Source organism: Pelodiscus sinensis, chromosome 6 (genome assembly GCF_049634645.1).
Source record: "Pelodiscus sinensis isolate JC-2024 chromosome 6, ASM4963464v1, whole genome shotgun sequence".
NCBI lineage: Eukaryota > Metazoa > Chordata > Testudines > Trionychidae > Pelodiscus > Pelodiscus sinensis.
The window spans coordinates 49,318,888-49,332,906 of record NC_134716.1 but is presented as its reverse complement, the minus strand read 5'-3'; the positions used below and the strand labels follow the sequence as shown (position 1 = coordinate 49,332,906).

Below are 14,019 nucleotides of genomic sequence, written 5' to 3'. Positions count from 1 at the left end.
TCAAAGTAAAATGTGGGAGGAATATAAGTGAATAGATGAGTGTAGTGTAGTTGTACACTGTGTGGGTCCCATGATCATGGAGAGACAAGCTGGGTGAGGTAATATCTTTCACTGGACCAACTTCTGGTGGTGAGAGAAACAAGCTTTCCAGCTTACACTGAGCTCATCTGCAGGGCCAGAGCAGGGTGCCCTGTGCTGTCTCCTGAGCTGTCCCACCTCAGTCTATGGGGTCAGACCAGGACGGCAGCCTGCTCCTTGCTGAAAGCAGGGCCCCTGCCCTCCCGTTGCTGACCCTTTCCAAGGGTGCCAGAGAACTGCACTCAACCCCCAGGGGCTCAGGCCCGGAGAAGGGACGCCGGGGGCCCAGGCTACGCCGCCAGGGCCCAGTGCCGCGCTTTCTGGGCTCCCCTGCCACCTCCCGCCGGGGGTGCGCTGACCGCGGGCGCCCGGGGAGCGCTCCCGCCGGGCGGTGCCGAGAAGGCGCCAGGGGGCGCCCCCGCCAGCTGCCGGAGCTCTGCCGGGCGGCTCTGGCGGCTGTTTGAAAGTGCGGAGGAGGAGCGGGAGCGGGGCTGGCGGCGGCCCGGCCTCCTTTGTCCCCTCCCCTATTCGCCGAGCCGGCAGTAGAGGTGCAGCAGCCGGGAGCGGAGCGGGCCGGCCGGGGGATCCGCTCGCTTCCCTTCCCGCAGCAGCGCCGAGGTCGCCATCTTCGCCTCCCCTCCCGGGCAGGGCGGCGGCAACCCCCGCTCCAGCCGGGAGCTGCTCCTGCCGCATCCAGCGCCCGCCGCCGGGGAGGGCAGTGGGCGCGGCCCCCGCCCGCTCCATGTGATCGCCCGGGCTCCGCAGCCGCCTGCACTGATCTCATCTCCATCCTCCCCAGCGCTGCGGGCGCCCGGCGGGAGGGAGACGGAGGTGCCGAGAGGAAGCCAGACAAAGGAGCAGGGGCTGCTGTAGCGAGAGGTGAGTGACTGGCAGGGATTGGGGAAGGGGGGCTCATGGGGCAGCAGGGGCCTAATTTTGGTGCTTCCCCCATTTCTAGCTAATCCCCTTCTTCGAAAGCCTTGGGCTTCATGTGCGCTGGGAGTGGCGTCTTCCCCTCCCTAGAAAGCAGAGAGACCCCCTCCCCGGCCATCATCACCCTCCTCCCCAAGCCTACTGCTGCAGCAAAGCAGAGATTCAGGCTCGCCCAGCCTCCTGCCAGCGAAGGGGGACAGAGCTGGGACTTGGGGGCGTTGGGCTGTCATCCCTGTCTGGAAGACGAATGTGATCTACAGTGCGGGTGTGTTTGTGGGAAACACACAGCCATACCTGCGTGGACCCCAGTGGGCTGCGGTGGGACTGTCTATGCACCAGAGCTTGGAGCTCCATTTTCAATCCTGGGAAAGTCCTCTTCAATCCTGCTGTCACTTATCTTCCTTCCAAACCAAAAGCAGAAGGCGGGGGGTTCCCCACGCAGGGCAACACTAAGGCTGAGTGCAATGTTCTAGCAGAGTGAAGCAAGTGGGAGCAGAAAGCTAAAAAAAACCTTGGCAAATGTTTGGTGCTATAAAGCTGTGCTCTTGTCAGTGGCAGGTCAGGTTTCGCAATGGCATGGACCAAAGGTTTTGGGGAAGGAAGCCGAATCTCTCTGATTCTACATACAGTGTCCCCCCTGCTATTTACCCTTCACAATACACTTGTTTTGTTAATAAGCTTTAAACCCTACACCTGGATATTAATAATAAAAAAAAAATCAAGGGCTTTCTTTCCCCACCTCCTTCCAAGCTAAGCAAAATATTAACTGAATGTTAAGCCTGCACAGCTTGGCTCTTTCTCATGGAGTTAAAGAGAGCAGGAGAGGAAACTCCAATAGGGATTTAGAGCACAAATGTCTTATTTTTTCTCCTCTCCCTCCCCCTGCTTATCTGCAATGATCATAAGGCCAGATTTGCTGCATTTCCCCAAAACTGTCGATTTCATTGTGAGAAAAGTGTTGCTCCTACAAAATTTTAAAGATATTTAGCAAACTCCTTGTTCTTTTTTTGTGTGGAAGTGATAGTAAGGACAGTTTCTTCTGCTGAAAAATTATTAAAAACGAATGTTTCTGGGGGGAAAATTACAAGAAGGAGCATTGAATGAGATGGTGATGCTTTTAACAGGTTGTTTGGTGCAAGTGCTTCTTGAGCTCAAGGACAAAAGGAGGCTTCTTTTTGCTATTCTTTCTTGGCACAGAGGGTGTGGTAATGGCACTGTAATGCAGCATTGGTAACTGAACATGAGCAGGACTGCATATGTGTGGGGAAAATGTTTGGTATTTGATGCTGATGGCTAATGCGACCACTTTCATTATTAGATAGTACAAATCTGAGTAACATACAAAACTTTGTTCTGGGGAAATTGCCTGACACTATCCATAAGTTGTATGTATAAAATCATTGGTTAGTTAGACCCCAGCACATTAGAACGTTAAGGTAGTGTTGCACACATGAATTTATCTGTCTTCGGATTTAAACCTGTTAACTTCAAAATTCAGAGTTCTGAGTACAAGACATCTAAAAAGTTGCCTTTTCAGATAAGTGACAAGCTCCAGATATGTTTTAAAGTTTTAATTGATATGACTAACATTATATGAGGAATGTTGGCATAAACTATTGCTTTTTACAGGCTATGAAAACATAACATTATAGGAAGAGATTTAAAACTTTGACACCTAGTATGAAATAAGTGACACTTTCCCCCCTTCCCTCCCATACACACAGAGGGAGAGACAGAGAGAGAGTCTTGTTTGGAACCAGAGGCTGACTGCTCTCTGGGTGATTTGGGGTAAATGTTTGTTTATTTTTATATTCAGTGACTGACAAGATCTTCTAATCTAGAGGCAATTAAAACAACAACAAAACAATCAGTCCGTGCTGTGATGACAGATATTTATATTTTTTTCTCAAAATAAAAACAAAGAATTTTTTTCTGACAATTTTACTACTTTGTCATCACTAAATGGTAACTTGATTTAGTACATTAAAGATCTATCTTTGATACAAAAGCTCATGTAATATTTTTAAGCTCTCCATTTCCCTTCTGAATCCTAACACGTAAAGCCAAATTCTGTTCTGTTTTATATAGGAATAACTTGAATAATTCTAGTGATGATAATGATACTATATTGGATTTACACTGATGCAGGTGAGATTAGAATTTTGTCCAATGATTGAGTCTGTTTTTTCTAGTTTATAATTGCCAATATGATCCTACCTTACTCACACCCATGTTGATCTAAGTAGGAAAGAGGAGTTAGCTGGTGAAATTCTCTTAGATACCCAACAGTGTTTTAGACTACTGTATAAAATGTTATTTCATAATAGTAAAAAATTGTTTTGGGGTAAGCCAAGTCATTTTGGAAGTGACACCTCTTGTACTGTCAGTACACCTGTGCTACTCTTAGTCTGTTCCTGATCTCTTTCAGTTTCTGCTGTCATTTCCTTTTTTGCCAAAAAAGGTAATGTTAAAGATTAAATGTTGAAGAGTGGTAAGTATGGCTCTGATCCTGCAAATTCTTATGTAAGTGAATTGTCTCACTGAACTTATTGCTTGGTTCAGTGGGATTATTCACTTTCTGTAAAGTTGAGCATGTGGGTAAGTATTTGCAGGATTGAAATTTAAACAATCTGTAGTTTTTGCCTTAGGTTCAGTAAGAATTTTAGAAGTAAAGGTTAAATTTTTTATCTTAATTACACTTATAAAGTCATTGTAATTTATGTCTACACAACAACATTATTTCGAAACAACTAGCGTTATTTTGAAATAACTTAGTCTGCATCTACACTACAGGCAGTTATTTCGAAATACTGTCAGGCTGGAGGACAACTTAGTCTGACTCCTGTAACCCTCATTGTACAAGGAGTAAAGGAAGTCGGAGGAAGAGTGGTCTGTTTCGAAATAAGCACTGTGTAGATGCTCCCATTATTTAAATGAACTATTTCGAAAAAAAGCTATTCAATTGATGTAGCTCAGTTTGCATAGCTGATTTCGAGTTAAGCCCTGCTGTGCAGACACATCCAAAGAGGCGAGTGTGTTTTCCAAAGAAGAGCAGGGTCTCTAACAATATTCTTCTAGCTTTTCTCTATGAGCAATAGTGGAGTCCTTCTTGCAACAAAGAATTCATTTGTGTGTGGGGGGGGGGAGGTTTCCCCCCAAGAAATCCGATGACATTGTACATACCAAAGGTCTGTAAAGCAGGAATTATAAAATTAGCTTTTTCAAGTATTTTAATAACTTTCTGTTGCATTGTTTGAGTGAAGAATAGAGTAAGCTATAGGATCATTGAGTATAATTTATTAGTCCACAAATGAACCTAATTCAGCTTTACGCTATCACAGTTGAGATAGGTGAGACGCTTTGTTCTAAATCTGTAAATTTTTATATTTTATAACAAGAAAAAAACAACTTGTCTTGAATCATACCATTAATTCTGACCCCACATACTTGTCAGAATTCTGCAGTTGCTGGTATTGTAACAATTTGAGCACAGCTAGCAAAGGGTATGGCTTGTCATGATTAAAAAAAAAAAGTGAGCAGGAGCCTTTTAAACATCTTGCCTTCGTTCTTATTGTCCAAAAAAATATGTTGACTGATTTTTAGCAAAGGAGTAATGAAAAAAAAATAGCACAAAGGGGGAAACTGAACAGGGTTTTCTTAAGTGACTTGGGAGGGCAATATTTCATGGTGTTTTTCTGTCAGAACAGGGGTGTAATGATAGATCATGAGTAATAGTGGTGATAAGAAAATGTAATGTCACATGGAGACTTCACAGTCAGTAAGAAGTACTTAACACATTTTTTTCCAGCAAGAACTGTATTAGGTGCTAACATGATTGAGTCTTTAGTGAGAAAAACTAGATTTTGATGAAGAAATATGTTAACCACCAGTAACTGTGAAATTAATTGTTTGCCCACTAGGGTGAAGTTATGATCCAGTGTGATGCCAGGAACATACTTGACTTTTTAGAATTCTGTGTCTGCTTGCATTGTCCACAGCTTTTGGCTGGTTCACAAATATTTTTTCCAGTTTTTGTTTTTTACTAGAATTCTAAAACAAATATAATTCAGCTTTAGGTTTCCCCTGATAACTCTTAGATAAATTATATAGCTTCTATTCTTTTCTGTTTGGTTGTCTAATGCAGTGTTTTCCCTGTAAGAACAAGTTTAAGAACTTCTCCATTTAAAACAAAATTTTGATTGGCATTATGACATCACTTTTGTTCGTTAGGTGCAGTTTAATAAATCGTCCCTGCAAATGAGGCATGAACTTTATATGATTGATACACATCTATTAATTTATACCAAGTTTTGAAAAGTTATCACTGACATAAAACTGCTCCCTAGAAGTATCTGTAATTGCTTCATATTACATGCAAATCTGTTTTTTCAGCCTTCAAACTTCATTTTTGGGTGAATTTCAGCCATCATAGTGTGGTCAGTGTTATGCAGACTTATTCACAAAGCTCTGACATGTGTGTCGTGTTGTCTCCTGAGCATATTCCCCATCGTGATTTTTTTTGTAGTAGTAGTTTCTGTGTGTAAATATCCCCTGAACTGCAGTTAATATTCTGTGTGACTCAAATTGGGATTTAAGGGGTCTCAGATTATTTTCAAGTGATCCTTTGACCACATCCCAAAAGCAACCATATAATTTGGAATTTCTCATCATACTCAAGTCCAGGAAGTCAGCAGAAGATTAGGATTAGGGTCTGTGGAAAATGATAGTACAACATGTGCTTGCACTAGGGATATGAAGGACTAGTGGACTAGTGGACTAGTCAACTATCTGATAAGCATATGCTTATTGGATAATCAACAAGCTAGTCGACTAGTCGCTTCCCCCCCTTGTTGCCTCTATTAGAAAAAGGCCAGGGGAGAGGGATGGGAGGGTACTGCTTGGAGCCTGGGGCCAGACCCTGGGCTCCACACGGCGCTGCCACTTTGAAATGCCATGTGCAGCCCAAGGCCAGCTGGGGTGCCCAAGGCTGCATGCAGCGTTTCAAAGTGGCACCGCTGCATGGAGCATAGGATCAGCAGGGGACTCCCCCACTGACCCCGGGCTTCGTGCGGCGCTGATGCTTTGAAATGCCACAGGGAGCCTGGCATCAGGCTCCTCCCTGCATTTCAAAGTGGCAGCGCCATGTGGAGCCTGGATCAACTGGGGACTCCCTAGCTCAGCCGTGGCCAACCCGCAGCTCATGAGCATGTGGCTCTCCCCCATCCCCCCGGGTGCGGCTTGCAAAGCACATCTCCCCTTCCCTCTCTCCCCCTGCGGCTCGTAAAGCTGTCCCTACACCGCTGAAAATGACCCTCTCCTCCCGGCTTCCTGTACTCACTGGGGCAGGGGAGCCATTAAAGATGATGTCAGCCGGCGGGAGCCTGTTGTGGCCAAAAAGCCTCTAAGTGTGTGTGTGTGTGTGTGTGTGTGTGTGTGTGTGTGTGTGTGTGTGTGTGTGTTTTCGCTTGACAACTTTGCCCCGGTTCTTCGTGCTGGGTCCAATGATATTTTGGCTCTTTGCCACCCCTGCCCTAGCTGATCCTGGCGCTGCTGTGGCGCTGCTGCTTTGAAATGCCATGAGGAGCTTGATGCCAGGTTCCCTGCGATGTTTTAAAGCAGCAGCCTGGCATGGAGCCTGGGGTCAGCGGGGGACTGTTGCTATACTTCAAAGGCTTAGGTGCCCTACTAATCGAATAGTTGATGCAAAATGCATCGACTGTTCAATTACTCAGTCGATATTTAACATCCTTAGCTTGCACAAGGTGTGGTTAAAATTAGTACTACTGTCTCTTTCCTTATATAAATACACACCCGGCTGGCATGTGTAGCTAATGAGCTATAGTCATCTTAGCTCTGCATGTATATTTCTCTCTTTAAACATCTTTGATTGTCATCAAGTAATCAGCTATAATAGGGAATTCAATCATGTGTGGGTCAGCTTGGCCACTTTTTCAAGGTTTGCTAGAGCCTCATTTCATCACATTCATATCAAATACTTACAGACACTTCTGTTTTGGTAGCTTTTCATTTGGTAGCTTCTGTTTTGGTAGCTTTTAGTAGCTCTCCCATTTCTGTTCATGTTGATCTATGTTTTCTTCTGTTCATAAAATAAACATTTAACTGAAAACAAAGAAGACAGGTTAAAAACCCCTAAGCTGTGTGATTGATATGATATTACTTTTGCTTTGGTACTTTGTAAATGAAGATTTATCTGGCTTCATGCTCATAAATTTAGTGGACATAGCAGGAAAGGCAGCAACAAATTTCTACAAAGTACTCCGACTACCTGTGCCTTCTATACATGGTGTCGCTTTTAAACCAAAATGCTGGTGCCTCACAATTCTGAAGGCTTGTTTGGAAGCATTAATATGAGCCCTTCCTTGTCTGTTAGCTCAGTCCTCTTACTATCACAGACATCTTGCTACATAAGAGCCTATGAAGTGCTCTGAGGTTAATGCTGGCAGCAATAGTGTACATTACAAATATGCCATCTTGAGCAGTGCCACAGATAGGTTTTTTTTTTCTCGTGAAAGTACTGTATTGGCCTGTTTATTTAAAAAAAAAAGCAATTGTGGACAGGTTCTTTGAAATGAATTAAATAAACACGTCATCTGCGTTTGAGAACAAGAAGGTATTCTTTGCACCATCTGCTTTTCTCTCCCTGTATATTCCATTCTTCGAGGATGTAAAAATCTTCCTGCTCTAATTGTTTTTTTAGAAACTGGTGTTGGTGAAAAAGCATCTGAGAGTTATTTTATGTTACAATAGTGGATCTTCAATCAGTCTGACTTCCAGCAGCAATGATTACTGCTAAATCTCTTTTTCAGAGCTTGCTTTCTGAGCAGACAGGAACCATCCTGAATGTTCTGTGTCTCCAGCTTTAGTCCTAATAGTTGAGTGAATTTTCACCTGGCTGACTCCTCATTCTAGAAGCTATGCATCCAAAAGCATATAGGAATGTAACCTAATAGGAGGAATGGTGTCTCTTGAGGTTACCTGTAAACTATTTTTGGGGATACAAGTTATAGCACAAAAGTTAAAGATAACGCATCTTACTTTGGAAGTCTTTACCTCTGAAAAGTGTATAATTCTTCTGGCAGATCTGATATTTTGCTTCTGTATGTTAACGCGATAACTTACTGATTTAGATTCTTAATAATGACCACATGAAAATTGTTGCCACAGTGCAAAAACCAAGCACAAATAGAAGACCAAAATTGATTAGCTCTTTTTGGAATAGCAGTGATACATGATTACTCACAATTTGAAATACAGTACCTTCATTTTTAAAAATGAAGATAAGAACCAAAATCAGCCGAGAGTAATACTGCATGTTTGGTCCTTGAATTTTCATCAGCCTTGCACATGCTTTTGTGTTACAGTCAGGCTGTGGTTACTTATAAACTGAGAGGGCACTACTAAGCCTTTAGGACACTTTTCTAGTCATCTCATTAAAAATATATTCAGGCACCATGGCAACAGTTGGACTTGGATTCCCAGAGGTTAAAGCACAACAATTAATGTGCTAAGTGATCTAGTCCCCTAATTGTCAGTTAAATTAGTCTATTGCTAGTCTTTACATGTGTCAGCTATGATTTAAAACAAGCTGGTATTCTCCTCCCACACACCCCAAATATACACTTTGTTCTTTGAGGATGTAAAAACCTGCCTGATGTCAATGATTTTTTTTACAGTGGTTCTGAAAATGAGTCTGTGGAGTTGGATTTTTTGTTACAAGTAGGGTAAAAAATTAGTCTTCAAGCAGTGATGCTTATGACTAGTTGAAAACCAGTCAAAAGTTTTTCAGAGTTTGTGAAGGAGGACTTTAAGCAGGGGGAGAGATTGAGGGGGAAAAAAGACTTTATATATAAATTAAAAGCCAAATAGGCATAGCCTCTCTCCATATTAAAGCAGACTTATGTTAGTTGTATCCCTCTTCGCTGTGTTTTGTGTTCCTATTTTCACATTCCTTCCAGCAATTATAAATGTTGGAGAGTAAGGACTGGTGTCCCATGACAGGGCTTATATTGGGGGTTTGTAGTGTATTTGCTGTTAGCGCAGAGGTTGATGCTCCAACGGGAGTATAAATATTCAGTTAATTAGTCACCCTTCATAGAGATACAATTAAATGAGTACTGACATACTTGGAGTAGTTTACTGTATCTTCCTGTGTACAGTTGACAGAGTAACCAAGGTGTTTGGGCAAGTGTAAAGGACCAGCCACATGTTCCTTTCTAGCAGGATTAAAACCATAATTAATGATCTATCTTCTGAAAAGATTACCAAATATATTGACTTTCTTTTTATTATTCTATATTTTATTGGTAACAGAATTCCCAGTCCATGTCAAAAACCTTCCTTGAACTCACTGATCAGTCATTCATATCTGTTTTGTCTTTGACATTTTTTGTGTGATCCATTGCCAAGGACATCACCTGCTATAGAGTGCTGCTAGTAGAAAGGCAAGATGAAGTCACCCTGGTTGGCTGAGCTTGCTAGACAGAGTGGTAAAATACTACTGCTGTGCTTGGATTCAAACTTACAATACAAATATATTGATATCATTTAGTAAAAATCACTTATAGGGAACTAGAAAGCAGATATGAAAGCCAGAAGCCCAGCGAACACTCCCTGAGAGAGAGAATTCTTTCTCTAGAGCTTAGTATACCTTTTTAGTATAGATATTAAACATTCTTTGCAATATTTAAAATACTCTTTATTTTAAGATGATTTGCTTAGATTAAAGGTGATCAATGAAGGACAGTAGCCTCCCCAGGAATTGAAATGGGGGGAGGGGGGTGTCAGGGCCAATGAGAGGGGAGACCATGAGGGTGAAGGTGGGCTGTAGGGCACCATAGTTTACAAAACTGGGGGTGTAGGGAAATCTCTGATGAATGATTCATATATTTATTTGCCTAATATATAGTTCACAGTGATAATTTCCTTCTAACACTGAAATGTAGGCTATAGAGACTACTGGTCTGATCATCCCAGTCTTTCTTTTCAGTCAAACATCCTCCTGCTGCAACCTGCTCTAACAATTGATTTTGACCATTTGGGCAAGTTGCTAATGCTGTTCCTGGTTGGGCAAGCAAACCTTCCCAGCCCTTATAGTTGAAGTTGTATCTAAGCTGAAATGGCAATACCTATTAAATGTTTGCTCGGACTAATTGTGTAGTGATGTTCCTGCAATGTGGAAAATACAAATTCATTCTTCGGGTGATATTTGGAAAAAATGTCATATAAGTAGTTTGCGTTCAGGCTCCTCCATATCTTAAGATGAAGCCTAATGAGAAAAATTGTATCTAGTGATCTGTCTTCCCAGCCAAGTACATACAGTAGTAGTTTAACAAGCAAGTAGGGATAAAATATCTAATTATCTGCATCTGTTAAGATCAGAACAAAGAGCCATTTGTTCTATGTGCATCTAAAACAGGGTCCAAAGAAAGAAAGTAGTTTGTGTATTGAATAACTGCTTAGCACACATGGCACTTTCATTTGCTAAGCATTTCAGTGTTTTGGGTTTTTTTAACAAGGTATCGCTTGAAGAAATATTTACACTTTTGAAATGGTTCTCAGCTTGCATTTGCTTTGAACTTTCTAGAAAGCAAGCACTATATCCATAAAAAGTCAAAACTGTTAACAGTATGAAGCCTTTAACAAAGTAGAAAATGTGGGGTCACAAAATCTTAATAGCCCATTTTCAAAGGTAAGTGGGTTAACCTATATTATTGAGTGAAATCAGCTATTTGTACCAAGTTAGCTTAGCAATCTCAGAAACTGTTCTTCTGTTTAAATTTATAAATTTGGTATTTTATGTACATTGTTTTTATTAGAATGATTATTTCTGTTTTGCTTGATTTTGGGGTTTGATATCACTTTATTAGTAAGTGCTCCCTCCCGCATTTTTTTACGCCAGGTTTTGGAGAGATCACGTCTTGCACAATGACTGCACTTAAGTCAAATGGAACTAACTTCCTTGTCAGAACATTTCAGCTGTTACCCAATAACTTCTTGTGCTAATTGATAATGTTCTCCATCTCTCTCTCTCTTTTATTGGCATTGTGTGATACAGCTATTCTCAATCAGGCACTGCTTGCTAAAGGAATGGCTCCTTTTTACATGTATTCCAAATACAACTTACACTCAACTGCTGTTTCTTGACTAGTACGTACAGTTTCCCACAATTGATTGTGAGAGACAGTGGCCTCTTAAAGAATATTTTAAAGAATATCAGCTATTTCAGGATACCAAAGGTTAATATTTTTCAAAATAACAGGTGCACTATTTTGACATCTTGGTAACCCTTGTTCCACGAGAGTGAAGGGAAGTCTCGAAATAGCACATTATTTCAAAATTTGGTGCCGTATAGACATGCTAAATTTCAAAATAGTCTATTTTGAAATTCAATTGAAATAAGATACACAATTTGCACTACACAAATTGTGTATCTTATTTCGAGTTTAGGGTGCTGTGTAGAGGCACCCTTACAGAGCTGTTGGGTGACAAGGTGGATGAAGTGATATCTTTTAGCTATTTGATATCTCTTAGGTGTAGCATGTCCAATTCCTTTTCCAGCATTGTGCTGCTCTGAATTCTTAGCAAAAATGTTTTATATCCCATGAGGCATTAAAAATGTGACAGTAAGGAAAATCAATATTTCGGGGGTAAAGAATGGCCTAGAGTGTTTCAACACTGGAAACAAATTGCATGGTCCAGAATGGATGTAATGCCGCTAGCAGAGAGCGAACACGGATGTTTCTCTGAGTAGTTCTTCTGAGATCATTTTGAGGACAATATTTGAGAACCTCACCTACAACAGACCAAAATGTAGATTCCAATACTGTACATATTTGCTGAATTTACCTATAACTAACTGTTTAAAATAAATTATTTACCTCTGATATTTCTTGCAAATACTATTCAGTGTATCATCTGAAGTATACATTAATATGTCTTTGGTGTCTTGTAATCAGTACTATCTAGTTTCTATAAGACACCATAAACATTGGAGAGGCCTATGGGGTGGTAGAAGAAGCTGAATGTCAGTAACTCTAGTTGCTATTTACATTTAATTTTTTTAAATTAAATTTGAATACAAGTGTTCAAGTGATGTACTCCTTTGAATCTATATATGGCATGGACTTTTTCAGTAGTATATCAGGGCCTGCTATGTTTCTTCAGGTTCCTTTTATTTCAGTATTAAAATTATGACCTTATTCTGTTTTCAGGGATAAAACTCAGTTATCTCTGGCTATATTGACATGAGTTATTTGTTTACTCAAAAGAAAGCACAGAAGTAAGTGTCTTGTAGCAGGTACAGCTTCTTGATGATACTAGGGCAAATTTGTGAGTCTAAGTCTGCATTGAGGTTGATTTAGAGGGTGTGTACACTAGGGATGTTAACTTTTGGGTAACTGTGTGAATGTGTAACCACTTGAAATTTGTGGTTACACATTTAGGTTTGGGAAAGGGGCAGGTGGGAGCTGGTGCTTGCGGGAAGTGCTTTTAAACTGGCTCGTTCCCAACATTGCTTCTGCTTCTATCCCTCCCCCACTGCCTCTATGGGAGGTAGCAAGGGGAGAGAAGAGGCTCTGTGGAACTGGAATGTGCAGAGCCAGCTTAAAAGCCAGCTCCCCATGTGTGCCTGCTCCTGCCTGCCTTCCTCTCCTCTCTTTCTCCCCGCCCCCACCTCTGTGGAGGGGAGCAGGTAGCTGATACAGAGTTGGGGGGGGGGGGGAGAAGTGTGTAGCCCAGGCTTATCGGTTAATCATGTAATCGACTACATGTTGACATCCTTAATTTCAGCCCTTAATTCTAACTTCACGGGGACCATGAACATGCATAAAGTTAAACACATGTAAATGCTTGCAAGATCAGAGTATTATTTGATCCCACTTAATTAGTATTGACAGATAATAGAAATTGTGGAGTATTATACACATGCAGCTTCATGCCCTATAATCTATGCCAGAGTTGGTGGATATTCTAGTTTTTTTCCTCTCCACTTAAGCTTGTTGCCATGGCAGGCATGATAGCTTCAGTAAGGCATGCAACAATTCACTTTCATGCCTTAGGTGGTCAAACAGTATCCTTCACGTGACATCACATGATCTCACATATATGGTGCATGCAAAGTCATGCTATACAGAGGGGCTTCACGGGCTAGTCAGAATTGTCCTACAAGCCAGATCTGGCCTTCGGATCACAAGCCAGACAATGCAGATCCAGTTAGGTCTTGCATATGTTGCTGGCTTGCCACTGGCTTGTTACCTGTCTTTATTTCTGGCAAAGTACGAAATGCAGAGGAAGCATGATCCCTGTTCTGTGTAACTTACAACCTAGACAGACAACTTGTATTTCAAATATATGCACCTGATTAACTACTAACCAACAAAGCAACATATTGTGATGATTAGATAGCTTTGTTGTTTTGGAATTGAATGAACTAATGTTATTTGGAAGTTCCAATATTGTGTTCAATTTGTTGCATTTTCTGGAGCAATCAAAGTCTAAAGAATTGGTGGAAGAAAATGCATGTAGCTAGTTATTCAAGCACTGGTATGTCTAATAAAATAATAAGGGTTATGATTACACTTAGAAGGACCATAGAATAATTTTAATGCCTTTCTTCATACCAGATTTAATCTATTTGGATTTTAAAAAAATATTTCCCCTATAACTGGAAAGGCGGAGTAGAGGATTTATGCTCAGGTAGGTCAAATTTAAAAGATATTTTAGTCAGTCCTAGGACAATATTTATCAAATGTTTGTGACTCATCTTGTGTCTTTAAATGTAACCTAATTTGTATTCACATCTAGTCAAAGATACTAAAGGCATTTTAGATACAGCCCTACTTCAAAATTCCAGGCAACAAATGTTGCACATCACCATGGTAATGTTTGTGTGGGAGGAAGGGTAAAGTCAGAAGCTGAGGTTAGTATCTTATGTGTTCATTGCCACTAGAAGCTGTCAGTTCTTTGAAGTATGCAGCTCTTTGGGCTTAA

The 14,019-nt window shown here is 41.2% G+C and overlaps 1 protein-coding gene across 1 annotated transcript in view; it reads left to right on the top strand.

The window, feature by feature from the left end:
* Positions 1–546: 546 nt before the first annotated feature.
* CDC42SE2 (CDC42 small effector 2) overlaps positions 547–14,019 on the top strand; it is a 113,596-nt gene continuing 100,123 nt past the window's right edge. The window contains exon 1 of the mRNA XM_006131876.4: positions 547–957. The gene's annotated coding sequence lies outside the window, so the exon portion shown is untranslated. The remainder of the gene's footprint in view (positions 958–14,019) is intronic.